Below are 26,951 nucleotides of genomic sequence, written 5' to 3'. Positions count from 1 at the left end.
GCCGAAAGGCTCACCTAACTCAGGTTCCAATGAAAATCTACACTTAATTTATAAAATTCATTTTTTACAATATATAATAAGAATATTAATTCTAATCCCTTCAGGTCAGAAATCAGGATGAACAAATTATAAGAGGAACCACGAATACATTTATTTAAGAAATGAGCTACTTATTTCTCCCACGCAGAAGACTCCTGGGTAAGCTCTCTTCTTCTACATGTGGTCTGCAGAGCAAACCAGAGTAAATTGGGAAGCAGATTAAATGGGAACACATTTAAAATAATCAATGTCTTATAGATATACTGCAGTCACTTTAAGGAGTGACTTTAGTAGAAAAGAGAATGAGAACTGAATATATAAGGCACGATCACCAGTTTTAAACAAAAACAAATCTCAAAATCAACAAAGCAGCCTGCTTTCTTTATTTGGCAAAATCCCCGCCTACAGACAAGAGCTAGCATTATCCCCATAGACAATCATAGCCCACAAAACACATCTAGAAAGAGGAAATTTCTGCTTTTTATATTTTTGTTTCTTAAGCATGTCTTATACGTATTATTACATTATGGCTTCTTCACTTCGCTGTCATAACTTTGAGATTTGGGATTCAGTTAACACAATAGTTGTAGGTAAAGAATGGGAGATTAGAACACACATTTTCTCTTTTAGAATAAATAAATCTTTACCTATCACATAAGAAATAAAGCTCCTTTAACCAGTAAAGAGTAAATAATGCTCCAAATCTCCCCAAAACCTGTCTTCCTTTTTTTCTTTCTCTTTAGGAACTATATTCTTTCCACTCCTACTCCATCCTAATCCTGCCAGACTCTGCCTTTCCCAAGAGCCTCCTTTGTCTGAATTTTTCTCTCTCAGGACACCTTTTATCAGCTCCAGCTGTGGAAGGTATGTTTTTTTCTTTATTTCACAAAGAGTTTTCAGAATAGAGAGGCTTTAATTACAACCCTTTAGAGGGTCACCTGGATTACTTAGAATTGTTGCCTTGATCCTGTAATTTCTATCCAACCCTGCCTTTGGGGCTAGTGAACTCAAGTGGAAAAAGCAGGTGCTTTTAAGCAAATTTATCTTTATAAAAATTCCTCCTATGCCATTAAAAGCTGGTGGTCGTGGGTGAGTTAAATCACCTATCTGCATTTTAAAAATGAAGGGAATGATTACTGTGAGATAGGACCACTGGGAGATAATGCAGGGGAAGCAGCTGGTATGGTCTTGGCACATATTGGAAAAAAACTGCGGGAACCCTTGGGAAGAAAGTAAGTTGAAACTTGGGGCTTTGACAGGGGTTTGGGAGTTGTGGAAAAGGTAGAAAAGAAGAGAGATTAAGAGTGAAGAAGATTTATTGGTTTTCACAAAAAGAAAATGCAATAATCAGTTATGAGGGTGAGATCAATTTAAGGATTAAAAAATATGTTGATTACTGAAGAAAATGTTTTTAAGGCCCTCTCCTCCCAAATAAATATTCTTTGTATCTAATCCCCAAACCGTAAATTGGCCTTCCTGCCTTAATCAGTCTGGGCTACTATAACAAATCACTATAGATTGAGGGGCTTATAAATAACTGAAATTTATCTCTCACAGTTCTGGAGGCCAGACATCTGAGATGAAGGTGCCAGCAGGTTCCAGTGAGGACCATCTTCTGGGTGGCAAATTGCTGCCTTCTTTTTGTATCCTGACATGATGGGAAGATGGTAAGAGAGCTCTCTTAAGTTCCTTTTATAAGGTCATTAATCCCATTCATGAGGACTTCACCCTCATGACTTACTTATTTCCCAAAGAGTAGGGCTAAGGTGATAAAGTTTGAGTCAATACATTAGGGGTTAAAATTTCAAGATTTGAATTTTAAAAGACAAGTATTAACTGCATGACATTTTCCTAATGCTTTTGCTACCTGCCTCAGCCTCTCAGGAAACTCCTGGGGTTAAGGACAAGCATGAGGACAGGCCAAGCAGACACCTCTACTTCGGTTCTCAGGATGCTCTGCTTTTTCTGCAGGAAACTCAAGCAGTCAGGTTCTATTTTTATAATATTTATAATTTTGTCCCCCATGAAGGGTAATTTAGTGGATGTTTTCTGCAGCTTATTTAGAAATAAAAGGTAGAGTTAGGGGTGCTGGGTGACCCAATATCACTTAACCATCTGGTGACATAGATTCTAGTCAGTGTCAATGCCAGGTTGGTCTCCTCAGATAGGTAGCCTGGATTCCTTAGCTAAACACCCTTTGTGAAAGGAGGGATTCACATTATATTGTCTTCCATTTGTATTATTTGAGAGAAGTATAAACCCAAGACATATCACAAATTAATGACAATGGAAGTGGTACTAGTAAAAATAACAATAATTATGATAATTTTAACAATAATCTAACAAATTATCACTAAGAAACTACTAGCTAACATCTCTGTGACAATTACTTTACATGCATTGTTTCATGTAATTCTCATAAAGCGTTTGTTTCAATATTCTTATTTTGCTAATGAGATAACCAAGGTTTGTATCATTAAGTGATAGTCTCAGGCTCAAGCAACTACTTGAGCTCCTTAATGTTACTGCTGAGATTCCAGAAAAGGAGTAATTTCTCCAATATGATTCCAGCAAATTGGGCAGAGACAAGATTTCTAGAACTAACACCCTAAAAACTTGAGCAGAGCAAAGGAGTGGAGAGTATTCTGATCCTTTTATCAATGGATTTAGGCATTTTCTTTGATGTATGTGTATGTGTTTGTGTGTATTTGCTATATTTTGGAGACTATGTGGTCTCATATTTAAATGACTTACAGTAATTCTGCAGTATTCACATTATCAGTTCCAAATTTGCTGATGTGCCATAAGAAGCTCACAGAAATTAAATAATTTCTCCAAGATGACTCTCATAATAAGCATATAAAATGAAATTCAAATTAAGTCCAGATTCCCTGTGCTCTTTCCATAGTTCATGTCTTCTATGGTTGATGGTAAATTTACTCTATAAATGTTGGCTCTAATTAAATACCTTTTATGTTACCTGGAAATTTGTATATATCAATTTTTTTCTTTGAGCATTTTATTTTATTGAATAATTAGTAATAGCCAACCAAAGTTGTGAATGTGAAGGAATTTTGTATTTATTAGATGGACACAGCATTATGCTGACAAAGTTATTACTGTCATTTTGGTGGAAATTTGAGAGGCTTCTGCAGTTCAACCTTTGAACACAGGTTAGTAGTATGCTGATAAATACTTAACAATTAGATCTCTGGAAGAGGAGAAGCCTTCATTTGCAGGATGTGCCAGTTTTCCTGGTGTATATAGCCACACTGTGACCAATTCCAAGCTACCAACATACTGTCACTTAACGTGGAGTCAGGAAGAAATGTATACAATCCACTCTGGAGCTGTGGCAAGCCATCTCAGCTTACCACTGACAGTCAGGCCAAGAAAGCCACACTTTAATGAATACAAAGTGGGTAGGTAATGGAATCATGAAGTGTTGCTATCTGATTTTACTCAATAGCAAGCTAATATTGCTTCAAAAGGAAAAAGTCAAATTTTATCCTGCAAGTCTCTTGGCATTGAACAGCATTGGCATTATGTTTCATTCAGTGTAGTTCAGATTTTGCATCATTCAACCTCAGTTTGTTCTCTCCATGGCCACATTTCTAAGACATTTTACAATTTCCTTCTCCATAAAATTCAAGAATTGGTACCAGTGCTAAATTGGACTTCTTACAGAAAGGTGAGTCACATTCATCAAAATGACGGGCTATATTGAGCAGGCAAACTTATTCCTTTCTTTCATTGCTCCAATAAATCATTCATTTATGGAAAAGGACTTTAAGGACACCCTAATAATTTCACTTCCACAACTCCACTAATATCAAATCCTCAACATTGAAGGTGCTAAGGGCAACTTCGTGATAAATAACATCTGCAAAGCAAGAAATGGTTTCCAAACCACCCATGAGAACACTTGATCAGGGCAAGTATCACTGAGCTTTAGACAGATTGTTCTGGCTCCACTTAGAAGCCTAATAATTCTGGATTGTCAAACAACTCCAGGAGAATAGTCTGATTGGGTTGGAAATGAGTTTCAGTGATATCATTCTGAGATTATGTTCCACATGTCTTTATTAGATTCAGGATTATGTAAGGCCCTGTAGATGATGTGAGAGAAATAAAATCACATTACATTAGCTTGACAAAATGTACACAAAAACATAACAGTACATACCGATCAGATGGTGACAACAGGTTATTCCAGGAGAAACATTTCTTAGGACCTAGAAGAGTACACAGAAATGACAAGATTTTGTGAACTACTATAATCTGAGGAGAATGTATGAAAATGTCAGATCTAAGTCTGGGTTGGAAATTGTACCTAGTCATAGAGAAGGGGAAGCATCCCCTAGTAAGGTGCTGAGGGAAGACAGATCTGATGATTACATCAAGGGAATACATTGGAACTAGTCTAAGAATTGACTCAGCCATCATGGATTGAAGGAGAGAACTTTTGGAAAAAGGGTATGGGAAAGAGGTCTCACACTGAGATGTATACAAGGGGCTACACAAATCAACAAAGTAGAGCCAGTGTAAGGGGAGAAAAGATATGAATTGTGCAGCAGTGCCATTTATTTAGTCCCAAATTTCATTGAACGTTTAGTTCTTTTTTAACTGAAAAGTTATCATTCACTTTATCAGTTATCCCAGTATGATTTATCTTTTTCTGAATAATAATATTTTCATAGGTATGATTTGTTATGAAAACTCTATAGAGGATATAGTCAGAAAAAGCTACCTACTCACATAGATAATCAATGCCAAAGTACATGCTATAGAGGATATCATCAAGAATTTTATAATAATTGGTTTTATAATAGTGTCTTAGCTTATTCATTGACACAAGAAATTCTCACAAAGAAATATACTCTCTCCCCACTTCCAGACGACCCTGGCCCTCATGTTCTACTTTTTGATATTCCAAAGTTGATAGATACTTAGGTAAAGAGTAATATGAGAAATATGTAAATATGAGACCTATAGAAGATTTATTCGTGAGCTTTATTGAGCTTGCTGACTATAAAATTGCCAACTTTTATGGAGTGTATTTAATAAATCAGTCATATGTCAATAAGTTCCTTCTCTCTGGAATGAATAAAACAGACACCTAAATTTTTTAAAAAAAATTAAAAGTTTATATGAGCTTAGTGATAAATATAGGGCAGAAAAGTACCTGAAAAAAATAAATATTGCCTGGTACTTGAAAATAGCATTTCTGGATATGTGTTTTGATGCTCAAAGAACTACTTTCACAATTAAACATGGTAAAATTATAACAAATATTGGTTGAGGTCATTGATAGATGATGAATTTGCCATAGATCATTCTATTTGTGATCTAGATATGATATACTATGAAAATTCTACAGAGGATATCATCAGGAAAAGCGACCTACTCACATAATTGGTGCCCAAGAACATGCTTCACATCCTACCAACATAAGAGAATTTTTACTCTATGTATTTATAGCCACTCGAGTGGTATGTCATTTTAGTCTTGATTTTGTAATTTTTTTTCAGTCATATGTACTGCAACATCCCACTCTATTGCTGCTCTTTTCACTTCTCTTAAAATTGTATTGTATATTTATGAACATAATATCTTCCATTGAAATAAATTGTCACTTTTTTAATAAATCAGAGATTTTGTGTCTGGTTTAATTAATACTATATACCATGTGTGGTGAAGACATTCTCTATATTATCCTCTCTTAGGATTTACTATTTTTTAATTTCACATAAAAAACTAAAAACCACCTGAAATTAACTATTATTGCTTATACTATGAATAGAAACAATTATCTCTCTGTCTCTAGGAATAGAAACAGTTATACATTATACTATGAATAGAAACAATCTCTTTCTTTTTCTCTGTCTCTATCTCTCATATACAATTGATGAAGTACAACTAACTAAAATGACTGTCTTTTTGCCACCCTCTTGTTATGCCACCTATACCATTGATCCATATAAGCCTGGGTCTGCTTCTAAACTCTCTGTTTTGTTATCTTGGGTGGTTTGTCTACTCTTGCACAATCAATCACTATCTTCATTACTGAAACACTCAAATAAGTCTTGATTCTCCAAAATTTTAGTTTTGTCTTCAATATTGCATTAGCTATGATTAGATCTTTATAGTTATGATAATTTATTATTGGCTTATCAATTTCAACAGAAAAAGCTTTTACTTGAATTTTTCTTGAGATTGTAGTAAATTTATAGATGAATTTGAAGATAATTTACTTCTTTACATACTGTCTTCCCCTTCATAGTTTTCTATTAATTTAGATTCATATTGATTCTCCCTCAAGAACGTTTTATAATATACTCTCTATAAATTTGTCTCTTCTTTTGTTACAGTTTTTCTTAGGTATTTGATTCATTTGGATTATTGGACCAGTTCAGATGTATTCAGGACTTAAATGTTTAAAGACATTTAAGAGTTTTGGAGAAAATTTAGATGAACATCTTTCTGACTAATGATTTAGAATGATTTCTTATACATAATAAATACTATAAAATATAAGTTTAAAATTGAATACTTGAAAACATTAAAATAAATTTAATTTATAAAATGACAACAGAAATTAATGTCTCACTCTAGATCAATTTTTCACTCAATTGATCTAGAGCAAGACTTCATTGACAATATTCATAACTCACAAATGTAATTCATGTATCAATCTGAAAGAAAGAAATGTCTCAATTTAAAAAGGGGTCAAAGTCATATACAGACATTTTTGCAGACAATGAAAAACAAGTGACCTATACACATATGACACTGCTAAACCTCATTAATAATAAGTAAAATGCAAATTACAACCAAATCAGATATAATTATGCAGTACTTAATTATCAAACAATAAATGTCTGACAAAACCAAATGTGGTAAAGACATATGGCAAGGGGAATATTCATGCATCGCTTGTAAAAAGGCAAATGATAAATAACTGACAAATCACTTTATAAAACCATTCACATTGTGTGTTAAGGAAGAATATAATTCTGCAATTACACTCTCAAATATATACTTAACATAGCAGTTCTTGTTTTTATTTGTTTGTTGTTTAAATTGAGGATTACTATATATTATTTTGTGAAATTATTTTGGTGAGTCATACACAAAATTAACGAAAATGAAATAGAACAGCAAATAAAAGATCCATATTCACCTAACATTTTAAAGGAAAGGGCTTCAGTCTTAAACATATTTTTAGGAAGAGGCAGTCCACTTTGGGCCCTGCTATCCCTGAGCACACTTGCTGGAATTGCCAGAATTTTAGAACTCTGACCATTCTTCTAGGCCATTATTCAAGACAGTGTTTACAGGGAACAGCCTTGAGTGATGAGGGAATGTCTTCCCCGAGACAAAGTGCAAGCTTAGTATATAAGCAGAGATCACTTCAGCTCAGTGTTACTCTCCTCCAGCACAGCCCACTGTATGTTCAGACATCTATCATGGACCCTTTTGTGTCATGACTCTGGGACTTGAGGGTATGAGAAATTGACACCAGCAAATGTGAAGCTCTGATTGCTCCTTTTGCCATAAGTATTGAAATTCTTTATCTCTGACTTGGAAGTTTTGTGTCTTCTACCGGCATCTATGAAATAATAACACGCTGGGTAATCAGCTTGTAAGTAGGACAATATGCTACATTCTGCACAGTTCTTCACGTTATTTTTCTGGTCACAATATGAAAGTTTTTCTAGTTGTGGGTCACAATCAAAAAGCTTGAAAGCTGTTTCACTAGAAAACTCTCTTGTACATAAGAACTATGAGACATATATAATACAATGTACAAGAATGTTCTTTGTAATAACCAAAATAAAACAAAACAAAATCTGAAAACAACACAAATGTTAATCATCAGGAGGACAGATAAATAAATTGCAATATACCCACCCAGTACAACACTATACAAAAAATAAACAAACTATCACCACATACAACAAACATTTGAATCATGAAACAGTATTGGGCAAAATCAAACCAATAACAGAAGGCTACCAACAGTATGATATCACTTTAAGAACTTTTAAAATATAAGCAATTAAGCAATATGTTGCTTAAGATGGCATGCATGTGAGCTAAAATTGTAATGTATAAAATAGCAAGAAAATTACATATATTCAGGATAGTGGTTAGTGCTAGAAAACGGTCAGAGTCATGTGATTGGAGTAAGTATTAATATTTAGGTAGCTTAAATGAAGAGTGGGTATACAGTTCATTAATTGTTCACAATGTAAAAATATAAAATACATACTTTCATATGTCAAACATTATTTCTTTGATCAAACATTATTTGATAAATTACACAAAATATGTTCCAAATCCTAAAATACTGAAATCCAGAATTGAAAAAATAATGAAGAAATTATGAATGCTAACAATAACAAAAGTTATTTTTTCAATCTTTAATATAATTGCCACCATTGGTGAGTAAAAAAAGTTTAATTTCAAACCACTTTTTCTACTATGAAGCACTGATGATGGAGTGTTAAAAGGCATTTTTAAGCAATTGGTTTTATGTTAAATTTCATTTTCTTTTGTGTAAGTGGAAAATTGAAAATCATATCAGTAAATTCAGATTCTAAAGCTGGTTTTTTTTTTAATAATTTGAGAATTAATATGAAACACCCCACCATCACTTTTTTTCATGGAAGAGAAGCTCAGGGAGCATTATATTTAAGCTTTAACTCACAATTTAAGAAAACAACCACAAGAAGATAGAGAAAATGTTTGAGAAGTTGAAAGTTAAATAAATAACTCTATATATACACCATACTGAATGAAATATAAAATAAAATTAAATTCACAGAGAAAACTCCAGTTTTCAAATGTTGCTAGTTGTCCTCGGCTTCCATACTACAAAGAGAGATTCAAAATTACATTGAGGTATGAAGACATTTACTTTCTTGACAATGAAGCAAAATTTCTAACTATAGTATTATATGACCAATGAACTGTCTAAAAGGAGAAACAAAGGAAACCTTAGAATCATTATTCAAGCATTACTGTTATTTTACTGCATGCATTTGTTCATAAGAGTTAAAGCAAATGCAAAGAATACTATTCATTGTTCCCTTTGTAAAAATAAACAGATAAAGAAAAGTAATAAAAGGTAAATGATCATGCTACTTTGTCCATACCATCATGTGGGATTTATTGCTAATTCTGTTTGTATGAGTGGTGAGAATGGAGTCTTATTAAATCTATTGCTTCTAGTCTCATGATTAGTTCTTCACAATGTATTCCATATGCCATATGGCATTTGTAATTTTTACTCCTTAAAACTCTTTATTTTTCTGGCTTTTCAATGGTTCCATCACTTTCCAGGAAAGCCAAGTCTATTTTGTTTGTAAAATGTCACCTCAGCTGAAGACCTCTCTCAACAAAGGTATTTGTGTGGCCAAAAACTTTATGGTCATGGCTGGATCCCTGCATCTGTAGGGTTGGCAGCAAACAACCTGCTTGCTCCCGGGGCTCTTTCCTGGACCTCTGCACTATAAATTTGGCTAGTCTTTCTTGCTATGGAGAAAGAAGCAACCCACAGTTACTTTACAACCAGCAATTACCCTCGGGGTTTCAGAAATGAACTTCCCCTTCTTTTTAGAAGCAAGACAACCTTACTCTCAATAAGATATGGGGAAAGCGTTAAAAAGGGAAGAATGTGAAGCCAGTGGGAATGTGCTATAGCCCTAAATTAATGCTGGAATTGGCTTCAATCTGCTGAAGGAATGTAAGACTTCTCAAGGCCTGGATACAATGTAGCAGAAATAGAGCAAAAGCCAAAATAGTAGGATTCCAGATGGTAATATTGAAATAGCTCCGAATAGAAAAGTCCACCATCTCTGAGCTTGCTCAATTCCTCTTACTAATAAGAGCATTGTACAAATGATTAACCATGTTATTTCTAGAGAAGAAAGAAGCATATGGCATTAAGTTGTTAACATAGTAGATGCAGACACACTTTCCTAGCTATCATAGTTAATAAAGTTTACAGCCCAGGATGCTCTCCTTTCAAGTAGCAGATCTGGTAATGATGTATGTACTAAGTTGAGCACAGCCTGCATTCTTCCAGTTCTGCCTGTACTCTTTCCCATGGAGAGTATTACTTGCATTTTTCTACCCAATTCTTTTGTCATTTTAATTCCCCCCAGGAGGGTACACAGGGAGATCGTAGTAAACACTGTCCTAAATCCCCATTATATTCTGTGTGGCCATAGCTTTCTATCTTCTGACAATGTCTATCACCACTTCTCCAAAACAGAACAACTGTCAGACTCAGACATCTTACTGTCCTACATTGAACTACTCCTCAATGGTGATTTTCCTCTCTATTCTCTTCCTTGAAAGAGTAGAGATTGAGAAAGTGGGCTATGGTCTGAACTAGGCTGAAGCTCTCAAAAAATTTCATTCCTCTCTATTCTCTTCCTTGAAAGAGTAGAGATTGAGAAAGTGGGCTATGGACTGAACTAGACTGAAGCTCTCAAAAACTGTCAGCCAAAATGTAAACTCAGGTCAGCTAGTGAATGTCTCTGAGATTTAACCTCCTCCTCAGAAAAATACTTGCCTCATCCTCTGATTGTAAAGATTAACTGAGCTGATATGGATGAAACATCAGCCAGTGACTGGTGCAGAGAACTAACTTGATTCATGGTATTGATGATGGTGAAAGTTGAGGAGGCAGAAGATAATAATAATAAATATAATAAGCATTATTATAAATCGAATGAATTTAAAGATTTCTCAATATCTTTAGATCAATATCAAAATGTTCTTGATAATCAAACAAAATGTTTTTAAGTATCAAAATGTTATAAACTCAAGCTCTCTGGATCTCTGCAGCCACACTCTTTGAATATCCAACTTCTCCAAGAGCATAAATGCTAGCGTGATGGAATGTCAAATGTGTTGCATTTTTAAGTGTGGAAGAGCTATGAGATCATATCAGAATGTGTCCTGACAGGCATGAGAATATCCAGATTATGACCCAGGAAAATAATATAATACAGATTTAACACTAGAAAATGGGAGGGATAAATTTTACAGTCAAGAAATTATTTTCAAGGACATTTTCTAATCATAACGTCTTTTTTAAAGTAAGTAGACTTGAGAAAAGAAACTACACATGTACTGATGTGAAGCTGCAGAAATGATTTGTATTTAAAATGTTTTAATTAACTAGATACATTGCACCTGCTTTTAGTATAATATGCCAGTAACTTTGAGAAAATATTTTGCTTTTATAAAATATTTTATATATTTATGTCAAAATATGCTCATAATTTTATCTCATCAGCTATGAATTATAAAATATTTTTGCTTAGATTTTGAAGAATTAGTGTTCACAGCTCCTCATGATCACATGGAGCATTTAAAGAATATGTTTTTATTTCCTTTTCTGATAGAAATATATGTTTTGATAATTTGGAGGATAGAAATGTACCTTTCCTCTTAGTTTTAAATTGTCCTGAAAACATGAAGGGGAACATGAAGAAAAAGTGTGACTGGAAAGTTTAGAAGTCAGGGGGGTGATATTTCACAGAATGAAGTTGATCAAGCCAAGTCACACCTATAACTTGGAGTACTACTGCCTTAACAAATGGATATTTGATTGAGTGAGACAGAAGACAACTCAAAGTAGATCGTCCAGAAAAAGAAAATTTAGCAGAGGAACACCTGGGTATCATAGAAAAGCCATTGCCGAAGGTGTATTTGGGCCTTGCTAGAGGCCAGAAGAAGGACATGAGCATCACTGAGAAGAGAAGCAGTTCCTCTTTCTTTTGACTCTGTGTGATGGAAATGAGCACTCATCTCTGATTCTCCTTGTCATCTTTTGACTTTCTCTCTCGTCATACCAATTTGCTCTGCCCTTCTTATACGTGGTCCATTAAAACTATCTCAAAACAGTGTTTCCAGTTTTCTTTCAGCTTTACTTACTGTCAGTGTCCAATTAGCCTCTGTACCAATTTGGGAGAGAGGATGCAATTTATTCCGTTTTGAAAATACAATAATTTGTGCAATCAGCTGTGACTTCACAGAAGAATAATGTGGAATATCGGTCTACAAAGTTTTATTCCTGTGAGATATGCAACATACAGCATACAAGGTGTCTCTTCTTTTACACATATAAAGTGAAACGGGTATGACTTCACTTTTGCTACAGAAAAATATTTCTAAAGAAGAATATTGATGTAAGCAAGGACATATTATATAAGCAATACTACATGATGTAACAGATAAGCCTTAACATCTCAGTGGCTTAATCAAATAGAATTATACTTCTGATTCATATAAAGTCCAATTTGTAGATATGCTGGATGTACAGAGAATTTTCTCTCCACATTAAACTATATTAGCTGTTGCAGGCTCTGCCCTCTTTCATATAGCTTGGGTTTTGTTATGCAGACAGCAGACAGAAGATCATGGAGACTCACATGTTGACATTTGTGATGGATCAGTTCTGTTAGGTGCATCATTATGATTCAAATTCCAATGACTGAAACTTAGTTACATACGCACACCTAACTTTAAGGACTCAAAGGCTGTCCTTAAAGTAGGCTGTCTTAGTCTACTTTTTGTTGCTATAACAGAAGAGCTGAAACTGGGTAATTTATAAAGAAGCGAGGCTTATTTAACTCAGGCTAGCAAATCCAAGGGCATGGCCCTTTCTTCTGTTGAGGACTTTTCTGCTATGTCATAGCATAGCAGAGAAGCTTAAAATAAAACTAGATACATGAAAAAAGCAAAACCTGAGGAAGGGCTCTCCTGGCTTTATAACAACCCACTCTTGCAGAAGCTAATTTATTCTCATGATAACTATTCTAGTCTTTCTGTGGCAAGAACTCACTCCCTACCCAAAGAATGACAGTAAGCCATTCCTGAGGATCCACCCTCATGACCCAAACACCTCCACTTGTCCCCAGTACTACCACACTGAGGATTAAATTTCAACATGAGTTTTGGTGGGGACCAGCATATCATATGCCAACCATGGCAACCGAAAAATGTAGGATAGTTTTCAGGAAGATGGAATTTGGGACTTTGATTACCAGTCTGAAGAGGTTGGGCATCATTCTTTTGCTAATGTGGACTTATTAAATATTTTTGGGTCAAGAAGGTACATTCATTTGAAGGGTAGTGATGGATGGAATCCATCAAGTGATGGAATATCTGTATGTAGAAAATTGGAAGTGGGAGACAAGTAATTTAAGTTTACAAACGTTAGGGCAGAAGGTTGCAATATAAAGTTTTTATTGAAGTAATTTCAAAAAATCTGAAAAATAATCTGACATGGAACTAATGTCTCCTTTATTCATCTAGGGATGATTTATTAAATATTTATTCTATGCCATTCCCTGAGCTAGATACTAGGGATAAAATAGTCCATTTTTTATGTACTGCATACAGCTATAGTCTAGTGGGATTGCGGGGTGGAGAGAGACAATAAATTATTAATGTTGTACCTAATTAAATTGTGATAAATATTGTAAAAACGATAGAAATCATTGAATGAGTATAGTAGACTAGCCAAGATCACACAGAGTAGGTGAAATTTAAGCTCTGTGTATTTGTGTGTTAACATGATTTGGAAAATACTCATGTCTTTACACATAGAGAATTGAGGAAAAAAAGCATACACAAGAAAGCCATGTGCGGTAGGAAATATGGTTAGTTTAGGGTTGGAGCCACCAATTAGGGACACCAACTAATATCCAGGTGCATTTATTGATTAGTTACCTATAAATGAGGGGCAGGATATGCAGGTACAAAGAAAGTTGAAATGGAGCCAGTCAACTGTGATACAATGCAGACTATTTTAGTGCTTCTTTTGATGAGATCCAAGCCTCACTTGGATACTACACAAAGATATTTCTTACAAAGATTTATAATGTACAGTTATCCTTTGCTTTTAAAATGTGTGCTTTTTTCTCTTAATTTTGGGATGTTTCTGTGTTGCAATTATATGTTTATATGGCTGAAGTTGTTTCTGGACTATTAGTTCCTTGAGATTAGAGTGTATTTATTTATTATTCTCCCTCCTTCTTCCTCATAGAATGAGAAACAGAGCAGGTGTTCAATAATTGCATGATGAAAAAGAAAGGATGCAGAAATGAACAATGAATGAGTACTTTTATGTGAACATGCGCAAGGTTTCTTGGAGCATACAAAAGTTCATGGTTTAATTCAGCTCAGGCTCAGAGACCTGAGAACCAGGGGACTGATGATGAAAATCTCAGTCCAACCTCAAAATAAGATAAAATGAAGTATCCCAGCTCATGTAGTGAGGCAGAATAAAAGGAGGTAAATTCCTCATTTCTATAATTTTTTTGTACCCTTCAGGCCCTCAATAGATTTTATGATGCTCCCCACACTGGGGAGCACCATCTTCTTTACTAAAACCACTGAGGCAGATGCTAATCTCATTAGAAAACATCCTCACTGACACACCTAGAAAAATGGTTTATTTTGGGCACCCTAGGGTGCGGTCAAGTTGACAAATAAAATTAATTATTACAGCAGTTTGTCTACTATTTAATTATTTGATGACTAAGGAAATGTCTTCAGGCTTCACCTTTTTGGTTTTCTATTTCCCCTTATATAATATCATTTCACTATGCTTCTTTTCACCTGGATTTTGCCTACTAAGACCCTCGACTCTGAAATCTCATATGAGATTTAAGTTTCACTCGATGATGGAATTTTTCCAGTGAACTTCTCCTTTGAATCTTTTATTTGAGGACTTTCCTTGCTCATCATGGGGCCCAGTTCAAGGTCCCAGACTTTCAGCTTGAACAAATACACGTGTTCTAGTTTCAGATATTTATACCAATGTATAGCATTCATTCAGGTAATAATTTATAATAATTATTTAGTAAACTATTATATTAGTTTATATATATAATTATTTAGTAAATATAATATATAATAATTATTTAGTAAATAATTTATATAGTAAACTATTATAATAGGATTATAACATTCTATTATTATTGCAATTGAATGTTTACTTTGTGTTCAGTATGTGTACATGGACCCTGTTTCCATTCTTTAAAAAAAATAGTCTTTTGGTTTGCTTTTCTCATTTGGTGCTTTTATTATTGTAGTCTTCACAATATGTATATATGCATAGGCACATGTACACAAACACATACTCATATGTTAATATGGTTTTATTCCAAAGCACTCCCTACTTAAGAAGGAAATCTCATCTTTCATATCTGGATTTATAAGGAAGCTAAGCTATTCACTAAGACATCTGGACTTCCTTCTTATGAATTCTGGAATTTTCTGAGAGTTCAGTCAAGGTCATATAATGCTTAATTTTTAATCAGTTATTTAGACCCAGGATTGATAGTTTTCAACATCAACAACAAACAGCTCTGGAAGTTTTGCCCGTGTTTTCTGCATCTCTTCTCCATCACTCTCTTTTATTATCCTGAAGAGCAAGTATTATTTTTTATTTTATGACAGCTCAGCTTCTTCTATCAAAGAACAATCTTTGTCATTTCTCACTACCTATCTTCTTCTTTGCTGATCTCTTGCTCCCTCTGAATCAAAAACATTCTTTAGATTTATGGACACTTCTTGTACAATGTTCTTTTTATTCTGTTGCTTGGATCTTTACTCATTTTGGCTCGAGTATCTTTAGCTTCATTTTGTTTTTTTTTTTTCCCCAGGCTCCCAGTCTTTGAAGTTTCAGTCTGTCCATTAGTCTTTTTTCACTCTATACTCTTTATTCACTGGTAGACTAGCCTAACCCATTCATTTTTCTTCCTAAGCAGAGAGAATTCTCCTTTGCAATAGATGATAGGTTATGTTCAGTTTATTTTTCTCATATAGTCTTCAAATACTAGATAATTAAAATTTTCACTTAATGAGGGCCTACTATGTGTCATTAGTATTTAAAAAAAAGGTTAATTCTCACAAGACCCATCAAATTGATATAATTTTTCAAATTAGTGAATAGATAATTTCAGATTATCTATTCTGGCTCAGATAAATTCAGAAGCCAATGTTGTATAACAGGTCCTGGATTAATTCTCAAAATATTTACTTCACTATTTCCATAGTCCAGGCACTGGTTCAGATGTTGGGAATATAGCAGAGAATAAGACTTTTGAAGTCTATGTTCTCGTGAGGAATTATGAAGGATGTAGTCAGTAAATAAGCAGGTGTGCAATGACATATAAAGTAATAGAAGCATTTAAGCATATAAATAAATACATAAATTGATATTCTCAATGAAGAAAACAAATGTGTATTTTGATAACTATAATTGGGTGTGGGGTAATTGGAATAGCCTTACTGAGGAGATGGCATTTTAGTAGATATCTAAAAGGACAGATAGAGTTAGTTATTAGAAATGAGTGGGAAGAGCATTCCAAGCCCAGGAATGTGCTGAAGGCAAGGATATATGGCAGGGAAAGTTGTAAGTGTAAGGAACAGCATATATCCAATATTGTTAGAGTATGAGTGGTATGAGATAAAATAGAGACATAGGAAAAGACCAAACTGTCATGATCCAAGGGGCATTTTCTTTTACTTCTTTCAAGTCCACGTTGTTTTCCTGACACAGCAATAAAATAGCACTAAACACTCCATTGCATTTACTGGTACTTGCTAGTATATCAACATGAAGTGTCTTGGGTCTCAGTCCTTATCTAAACACTTCACATCCTTGGTGAACTCGTTTTAAATGCTCTATTTATCCTGATGACTTTCCAGTGTTTTCTATAGCATGGACCTTTCCCTTGAACTCCAGAACGACACACCCAAGATGTACTAGACATCTTCACTTAAATGTTTAATAAACATCTCAAACACAACTTGACCAAAGTAAACACCAATTGCTGAGCTCCTAACAGGCCTGGGATTTGCTTTTACACCACTTAGACACAAAGAAATTAGCTTGTACTCTTTAATGGATGCAGTCAGAAGAAACAAAACTCTTGGGTCAGAGACAAAAGATTTTATTACCATGACACCACCAACAGTATTAGCATCAATATATTTGAGTGGTTTCACCTTGCCTTCCAGTCCTATAAAGTTAGGGGGCCAGGATGGATGCTAACTTGCAGTGGATTTTTCACTGCTGCTAGAAACACTAACTTTGAATAATCTACTCCTTTTATAGCTTCCAAGTAGGCAAGATTGCTTTTTGTCCTGAAAGGAAACAATACCTTATCATTTACAATTCTCTCTGCAAACTCATGAGAAATGGCTCAGACAAAGAGCAATTAAGGCTTTGTATTCTTGGCATACTGGCAAGATAGGGATTATCTAACCCAATACTTCCATAAAATATATATAAGGTGGCTGGTGTCATAGAGGAATGGGGACAAGGGCATAGATCTACAGGTTGCTGCCATAGCCCTTTACAATAGGGGTAGCTTCTGTGGCACTTAGGTGGAAAATGTCAGCAGTGAACTAGTCTAGATTCGGGTCCTCATCTCAACCTACTAGGTAGGCTACTAGGTAGGCTTCCACCTATAGGTGGAAAGGCCTGGGAATATAAGCTAAAGTGTAGATGCCTCCCAGTTTTCTTCTCCCATGCATATCCTATAATTGCTAGATTCCCTCTAATGTGCAGGTGTTCTTTTTCTTTTCTTTTTTTTTTTTTCCAAGTTCTTAATCTCACCAAAGAAAAAAAAATGGACACCATTAACTGGGCCACTGTCCCAAGAACCCAGACCTCCCTACCCACACACACCTTGTTTGGTCTTCAGGCAGCCTCTTGGGTGATCATTCATCTGTGAGCAAAATGATGATGATGGCTCCTCACTGCTGTTCCATTCCCATCAATTACAAAATCAGCTTCTGTACCCTCTCTTCTGGAAAATAAAGTTTTACAGGATCCTTATTTGCTGTCCTTCTTAAGATCATCTTGTGAAAAAATATATTTTTTGTGTTATTAATCCAGTAGAGGACTTCATACCCATCTCCACTGTCAAACCATGAGATACTGCCCAAGCAAGATATGGGTGCCAGTATGGGCTTATTCAACTGGGCTACAGGCTGACTTGGGGGGATTCCTAGCAATGCTGAAGTACATGGGTCCTGTGGTCAAAGCCTGGCTCAGTTTCTGCTTTCTGTAGCTCCCCCAAACTCAAGAGACTCTACGTAATTATTGCTCCTGATCCCAAATGGTGAAATGAGCCTGTTCATTTCCTTATGCCCCTGTTTTCTCACCATGCTACAGCTGGCCCACTAATATGCTTGTATTATTTATCTATGTAGTTTGTTTACAGACCATCTTTTTCCGCTAGAATCTAAGTCAGTGGTCCCCAATCCTTAGCTCATGGACCAGTACCAGTCCATGGCCTGTTAGGAACCCAGTAGCCCAGCAGGAGGTGAGTAAGCATTACCTCCTGAGCTCCATCCCCTGTCAGATCAGCAGCAGCATTAGATTTTCACAGAAGCATGAACCCTGTTGTGAAGTGCATAAGCAAAGGATCTAGGCTGCATGCTCCCTATGAGAATCTAATACTTGATGATCTGTCACTGTCTCCCAACCCCCTTAGATGGAACTGTCTAGTTGCAGCAAAACAAGCTCAGGATTCTCACTGATTCTACATTATGGTGAGTTACATAATTATTTCATTACATATTATAATGCAGTAATAATAGAAATAAGTGCAAAATACATGTAACGTGTTTGAATCATCCTGAAACAATCTCCCCACCCTAGTCTGTGGAAAAAATGTTTTCTGCAGAACTGGTCCCTGGTACTGAAAAGGTTGAGGACCACTGATTTAAGCTTTCTGAAGAAAAATATTCAATATTATTGAATGGATGAATATATGCAATTATTCATTTGTTCATCTGCTGCAGGTCCTGCTGAATTTAATCTCTGTTAAAATAGGTAGTTGGATGATTTTATTCACCACTTACCCCCATGCCTAAAACAATTAGCAAATCATAGTTATTCTATAAATATACACTGAATACATTTATTGAATGGCTGAATGAAGTTCTAACTCAATAATCTCTCTATAGAATGGTTAACTTTCATTCAGGCATTTTGCTAGTAACTTAAAAAATTGAGTTTATTTTGGAAGAGGTGATTTCATGTATTGATTCAACAAGATTTATTGAATACTTGTTATCTGCAGGACCTATATTAAGTGTTCCACTCTCACAGTTCTTAGTGGAGTATGCTGAAAAAGTAACTCAAAGAACTAAATTCTGGTACTTGGCAAAATCATATATTTCTTTCTTCTTGAGCTGGAAGACTCCACTCTCCAGTTCTCCAGCAATGATGTGCAGCACCAGAAGTGTTTTGTGACCAGAGGAAGGAAGCTGAGGTGTGGCACCGGAAGTGTTTTCTCACCAGTGGAAGGAGTTTGAGGTGTGGCACTGGAAGTGTTTTCTCAGCAGAGGAAGGTGAGCTAAGGGACTTGCACGTTGATAACCCTGGCCCACAGAATCTGCCATGTGCAACTACATGTCTTCTTTTTTTTCCCCCTTGCTTCCAGGAAAGCAGCAACCTCCAGGGCAATTTTGGGAGCTTCACCTAGATGATGAGAGAAACTCAGTACTATTTAGGACCTGAATGATAACATGAAGAAGAGATTCATGGCCAAACTCCTTTTCATAGACCTGTCCTTAGAAATTATTTTTGGTTTAAGCACTTAGATATTTTTGCAGCCATTTTGTAAACCAGTTAGTGTACTCTTTCACGGAAACTCTTCTCTAAAATTTTACTCAATTTTTTTTGTCTCTAGAGATTGTGTCCTTCATGCATGGAAAGATTTTATTGTCTCCATCAAGTACTGATCCTTACTTCCTCTCTCTCTTCCTCTGATAGCCTTAGATCATGTTTCTTGAAGAGGTTTCCACAGTACTCAAAATTGCAAAAGATTCTACACAGCACCTCTAGCACCTGCATTGAAAACTTCCCATCAGGAGTATCCAGGTGTTCTCAAAACTCTGGAAACAAATACATGAACATTCTCAGTATGTTCTGAGCCTCAGGGGAATACTCACAGAGTGGTTGGTGAATGTCAAAAGTCAGGAGAACGTATCTCATTCTCTTTCCCTTTCCTATTGTTTCTTACTTCAAAATCAAAACAATTTATGAATATTTTTCTAATGTTGTTTTCTTCCATTAATCCTGCCAGACCTGGTCTCACGTGGGATGCCCTTTTCTTTGGGGCATAGCTAGGAATAATTAAATATAACACTACTCCAAATTTCCTTTCACTCTGACAATCAAGGCTCTGGTTCTTGCCAAGCTTCTTTATATGCTCCTCTTTTTCCTTCAGATAATTTGCTCCTCAGTGCTTCTTACAAATACATTTTTGTCCAAACAGCCATACGAGTTTACCCCACTGCCCCGTGCTACACACACAAAACCCAGGGGAGTTTGACTCTCCAAACTAAACAGAGCTAAAGGCTCAAGCTTAATCTTGTTGTATAAATTAGCAATTGAACTATGGGCCAGCACTTTGCTTGTCACTAGATCATATGCCAGTAGAATACTATGGAAAGGAATTTATAGATAAGGGAACAAAGAGTAAAAGTTTTGAGTTTTCAATATTTGTTTAGGTATGTTGGTTTAGTCATGTGTGTGTGTCTGTGTCTGTGTTTCTTCCATCCTATTGGCAATAATACTATCTACTTCTATTTACTTTGCAGAATTTTTTTTAAAAGCTATTCACTTAATCATGACTATATAGAAATCTACTATTTACATTTTCACTTTAATAAGGAAGACATAGTAAAATAAAGTTTCTATTAGGCCCTTTTAGCTATAGATGTAATGTGATATATAGGGAGAGAATAAGCATTTTTGAATCCATTCTGTGGCATAAAGTAAAATTAGTAGATAAGGTTGTATAGAGTAGAAATATAATCATAAACATGTTTATGTAAATTTCCTGTTAATATATAGACTTTTTCAGAATTTATTTCTCTAATTCTTAAATTAGAACATTAGTTCATTTTGCATATTGTAAGGCTTAAACATAACACATGCAAAATAAAATCTTATTAAGAACTCCATAAATAAAAGTTTAGTAAATAGAGAACAAACTTGAACTCTGTGCTTTGGAGAGATGACTTAGTCCCTCCTAATTGCTATCTGACACCTCTTTAAACTGATAAGAACAATAATACCTCTCTCATAAAGTTGAGATAATGTATGCATTACAATATACCAGTTGAATAGTAAGTAATTAAATTAGATAATCATTATTATTACTGGAAATTAGATTATTTTTCCAGATATATGTTAAAAATCTGTCATTACCTTCAGCCTAAAGCATTTGTACTTTTTCCCTTTTCCCTTTTTAAAATAAGCACTAAATATTAAAGTGCCTGAATCCTTTAGTATTTTCATTATTTTTCTTTTTAAAATTTTATCTTTAAGTAATTTTAGATGTATACAAAAATTGCAAGATAACAGAGAGTTTCAGTATATCATTTGCCCAGATTCCCTTATAGTTAACAGCTTACAAAAACATGGTACATTATCAAAACCAGATAATTAACATTGATATAGTTTCATTAACTAAGGTAGAAACCTGATTTGAACTTCCTGTGTTGTCACACTAGTGTTCTTTTTCTGTATCAACCTGGATCACATATACCATTTAATAGTCATTTTTTTTTTTTTAGTTTCCTCCCCCACTCCCCCCTCCGACACACACAAGCCGGGGGAGTTTCTCTTTCATTTTCTTTAAGAGTTTCTCTATCATTTTCTTTGTCTTTCATAACCTTAGCACTTTTCATGATGGTCAGGTATTTTGTATAATGTCATTCATTCCTTTTGTGTTTGTGTGACGTTTTATCATGATTACACTGAGCGTTTTTTTGTTTTTTGGTTTTGTTTGTTTGTTTTGCAAAAATGCTACTGAAATAATGTTTTACCCTTCTTATTGGATTATATCAGGAGGATTGTCATGCCAATACATCTTAAAACTGGTGATGTTAACTCTAATGTTGGTCACTTTTGTGTCTGCTAAGGTTTCCCCACTGTAAAGCTATTGGTTTTCCTTTTGTAATTAATAGGAATCTTGCAGGGAGTTATATCTTGACTATGCAAATATCCTGTGCTCCATTATACTTTTGCTAAATACATTTCATTTCCATGGATGATTCTTGCCTGCAACTATTGTACCACAGTGCATGCCCAAGGGTAATTTTCTGTTTCTTTCATTTCTTCCATATAACTTAATTGTAATTGTATTGCAAGGAAGAGCTGTTGTTTATTCCCCATCATTTACTTATTTATTCAGTTATTTATTCCTATCAGCACAGACTTATAAGTATTTATTTTATGGGTCATATTTCAATCCCAATACTATCATGATTTACGCTGTTAATTCAAATCCTTCCAATTGAGGCTATTGAGATCTTAAGTTGGTTCCTGTGTCCCTATTACACGCCTCCACCATCCTTTGAACACTTCATTACATTCTTGCACCACAAGAGTTTCTGGCCTTATATTTTTCTTCCCAATCTATTTCACCATAAAAGATCCCATCCTTATTTAAAAATAGAAAACATGGAAAATAGCACTTAGAAATCAAGATCTGGTTATTAAGTGTGTTCATTGCTACTTGGGCAACAATATTGTAATATTGTTATATATAATATGCATCCATACGCACTTTATAGATATATAATATATGCATGTAAACATAAATATTTATTTATCTACCTTTTATCTATAGATATATTCAAAATCCACAACTTTATATGATATAAATTCCAATCCGGCACTATAGAGTTCATTCTAGCTTTTCTCCTTTCCACATTGTTACTTCTTTATCTAACATACAGAAACTTGGATCACATTATCCAGAAAATATTTGAGTATTTGTTCAATTCCAGTATACAAAAAGTATTTTCAAAATTTGTGATGCCTACATTAGCAAAAAGCAATGTTGCTAACTAGAATATATTTGGCTTTTCTTTTTAACCTTAACTTTTAAGTATGCATTGCAATACTGCCTTCTAAATTTACTTAAATAGATTCTTTACTTTTTCACCCTCCTAAGTGGAAGTATGTTACACATTTGTAATACAGTTAGGTTACCCTTTACTAATTGTATTCCATGTTGGATTTCCCTCATATCCTGGGGGTTCTAAATTTTCAATCTATATTTTGGGTAGGCGAAACAATACTACGAATTTAGTTTCAGGCCCATTCAAAAAGTATATTCCAAAAAGTGTCACTGTCTTCTCATCTGTCCCACTCCACTCCATTTCTATTCTTCCATCTTCTTCACTCTGTTTTCACCCTCTCCCTGTTAGTAACTCATCTTAATAGTTTCTGGTTATCATACCTGTATTTTTTTCTCCATAAATAAAAATATACATGCATATTTTCTTATATTTCATACTTTCCTACATGAAACATATTATAGAAAACTCTATCACAGTTTTTTTTTTTTACTTAGCAATTTATTCTGGGAATTATCCAACATTAGTTCATAGAAATCTACCTTTTTGATAGCTGTATTGCAGTTGGTTATGTGTATACCTATAGCGTGGGTATTTTGTTTGTATCCAATGTTTTAAAACAATGCAGAAATGAATAACCTTCTGCATATGTGTTTTCATAATAATGCATTGTGAACCTAAAATCGAAGTGCTAATTGACGGTTGAAATCACAAAATATAAATTCAATGAATTGTATTTTTTTAAAGAGTCTTATATTTTCTTCTATTTCCTTTGAGAAAAAGGAATATCCTTATGTGTACTTTTATGATTTGAACTAAAGACACCTGCAGAATACTGGCTGTTACTAACACACTTCAGAGAGGAATCAAAAGATCCATTGCTAGTCCTGGTTTCACTAATTACCAGCTATGTGACATTTGGAAATCCATTTACACTTTAGTAACTGTTAATTGGAGGCTGGTCTAGCACATGCACTTTTTTAGAGATACATAGTGAACTGAGAGACCCATAAAGAACAGTTGTTCAGACTGCAGTCAATTGCCTTTCAGGAATCTCCTGGAGGGATTTGGGGGGGTGGGGGGAGCGGGATCCATATGAGGATTAACCATTTCATCCTAAAGACATCTAAGGATATGGATTTAGCACTTTGATTTACATAATTTTTCTCACAGCATTTACCTCATCTTTGGCTTATTCTGAATATCTGCTTGGAGGAAAAAAAGTTGCTAAAATTAGGCTCTTTAATTTATTCCACTGCACACATATGCTCTCTTTCATCTGGCCAACTTGTAATAAATGGATGTCCTAATCTCATCGTTCATATCTTTTTCATGTTGGCAGAATTGAAAAAGAAAAAAAATAGAAAAGCAAAAAGAGGAATTTGTAGAGAAGAAAATAATAAAGTCCTCTGGTCCCCCCAGAAGGAACTTTTTTTTTGTTAACACGACCTTACATTGTCCCACTGAATAATGCAAAATTTGTTTGGTTGTACCCTGCAGGACTCCCAGGCCTGGAAGCCAGGGCAGCAGCGGTACTGAGTTGGCACAAAGTAGCAGAAATGTCATTTTTTAATTATGTGGTTCTGAGGGGAATCTATTATCCACCGCTGAGATGCTGAAATCAGACAATTTATCTCCAAGGCAGCTCTCTCTACAATCCAGAATATATATCTCTTGTCACTGCAGGAAATAGAACGAAAGGATGTTTTTATTTCTGGTGCCTTATGTTTATAAATTTATTCTTTTAAATTTTGCCAACAAAGGGGAATGACACCCTAACATATTTCTTGGATCCCCTCTGCCCACTTCTCCTTTGTAAAGGGTGTTCAAGTGACCCAGGCTCTTTTTTTCCCCAGTTGGTATCAAATCTTCTAGGTCTCAAGTTCAAGTCTTTGCACAGCGTCCAGATCATGTTCCAAATGGCCATTTCCAAGAAACATAGAAATAATTTGTTAAGAAGTCTCAAGAAAATTAGAGGTATCCACCTAAATTAATATAAATACAAATTACTCTTTTGCATTTCAAACAAGATGCTGGAAACTATTTGAATCATATCCATTCTCCCTTTCAATAAGCTATTTTCATTTAAATATAAACTAATACTTATACCTACCAGCTTGTTCATAATGATTCTGCATTATTTCTGGGGTTTTTTCCCCTTAAGGTATCAAAGCAAATGAAAAAAATTAGCTCATATTTGTCTTCTCCCCCAACCTCTCCCTTCTTTAAAAAAATCTGAGAAATTCATTATGTTCTCTACTTTGTGTGCGTGAGGGCTCCAAGCAATTCAGATCTATTAACTATCAGGTACAAGCTAAGTGCTTTTAAAACAAACGTGTTCAGTTTATTTTAAATGAATGTATGCTTTCTATATTCTGCAAAAGCATCAGGAAATTTGATCAAAACTTGGCATGGTGGAATGACAATAGCTGCACTGTCCTCTAGTGGAATATTTTGGGCATAGCAAAACAAATGCAGACGATCTTTTGGTCTTTATCTTGCATGTACACGTGAGTTTGTGTGTGTGTGAGTGTGTGTGGTGTGTAGCTTTCCAGAATCAAAGAGAAATGGTATGCCACCTGTTAGTCCTTTGAAGATTTTTTACTTTATTCTGGAATAAAAAATTTTCAAAGATTGTTGATTTCCTAACACCAAAAGCATATGTCATTAAGGTATTTTCAGCTCTATCTCTGGTAACACGAGCAAGGAAAAAATGTGATGATCTTTACTATAGACTTTATTGCTGTAAATATTAGAATGTAAACATTCCAGTTAGAATTTTAAGCCACTCCGAGTATTCTTTTATAAGCATATGTAACTCAGTTTAGAGAAGAAATATGTTTCAACACAGAGTCATTCATACTTACATGTTTGTAAAACAGTTCAAATCAAACAGAAAAAAAGTATATTTAGAAAGATTCACGAATGTGTAATACAGGGTTGCCTATCACTTACAAACAGCTATTTCTATTAGAAGAAATGTTAGATGTATTGAGGGATTTTATCCTGAATCCATTGAAGCAAGCATGTTCTGAAACCTCTTCCAGACTGACTTGTATTATTTGGAATTTCTAATATACAAGATAAACAAACACACTTGGGGATATGATGGGAAGGAAAGTGGAGTCAACTGGGTAACTGCAATTTATTTTTCAGTTTCCTCAGGAACATTGAATCATAATATGTATTCATATGTAAATATATAAACATCACAGAATCTCATCCCCAGACCTATCTTTAATGTATGCAGATCACACTGATTTGTAGCTACTTACACAATCCTTGCTATCCGGCTGAATCGATGATATCTCATTCTTTATCAGTCCCCATTTCCTAGACTCTCAGACAGAAAACCAGACACTCAATGTTTTTCTTACTAACTAGGCAGCAATAAGATCCAGGCCCAGAATGAGACCTCATATGTTCAAATCCTATATCTAGTACCAGTGCTGATATTTCTAGTTAGTTACATAACTCTCTGAGTTTCATTTCCCTGTCTATGAAAGGCAGATGATAATAATATCTACCTCTTAGAGCTGTGTGTAGATTAAATGAACTAGGACATATGTAAATCAGCATCATATAGGAAAATGCTACTGCAAAGAAGTTATGAACTATATAAATACCATTCAAACTTTGAAGCATAAGTCCAGATGACCATTTACCACTGTCAATAAGGATAAAGTCCCCAAAGCTGATAGGAAATGAAAGAAAGAGGAGGAAGGAATGGTTGTAGAAATTGAAGTCGCCTGTGTGACTAAGAAAAATTAAATTTCCCTGAAATGCTCTCAGTTTCAGTTATTAACAATAGCAAACAGAATATCACATGTAAGGCACATGGAGAGTGGCCAGAAGTCCTCTAGGAAAATTCTCTGTAATCTACTAATAGATAGGGAAAGAAGTCCATACCTAAGGGAATTGACTGGCTCTATCTGAAGCCCCACAATTTCTCTTCTTTGAGTCTTGGAACAAGCATCTGAATAGAA

The 26,951-nt window shown here is 34.7% G+C and overlaps 1 long non-coding RNA gene across 1 annotated transcript; it reads right to left on the bottom strand.

Moving 5' to 3' along the window:
• Nucleotides 1-419: 419 nt before the first annotated feature.
• Nucleotides 420-17,881, bottom strand: LOC105734116 (uncharacterized). Its single transcript, XR_001111424.2, has 3 exons — nucleotides 17,768-17,881; nucleotides 4,226-4,274; nucleotides 420-1,687 (listed from the first exon to the last, which is right to left on the bottom strand). It is a non-coding gene; the product is annotated as an uncharacterized LOC105734116 (long non-coding RNA).
• Nucleotides 17,882-26,951: the final 9,070 nt, after the last annotated feature.

The sequence above is a fragment of the Aotus nancymaae genome, unplaced genomic scaffold (genome assembly GCF_030222135.1).
Source record: "Aotus nancymaae isolate 86718 unplaced genomic scaffold, 86718_ANA_hifiasm-v0.15.2.pri h1tg000011l, whole genome shotgun sequence".
NCBI lineage: Eukaryota > Metazoa > Chordata > Mammalia > Primates > Aotidae > Aotus > Aotus nancymaae.
Note: the sequence above shows the minus strand (reverse complement) of the source record. Positions and strands in the feature narration are given on the sequence as shown.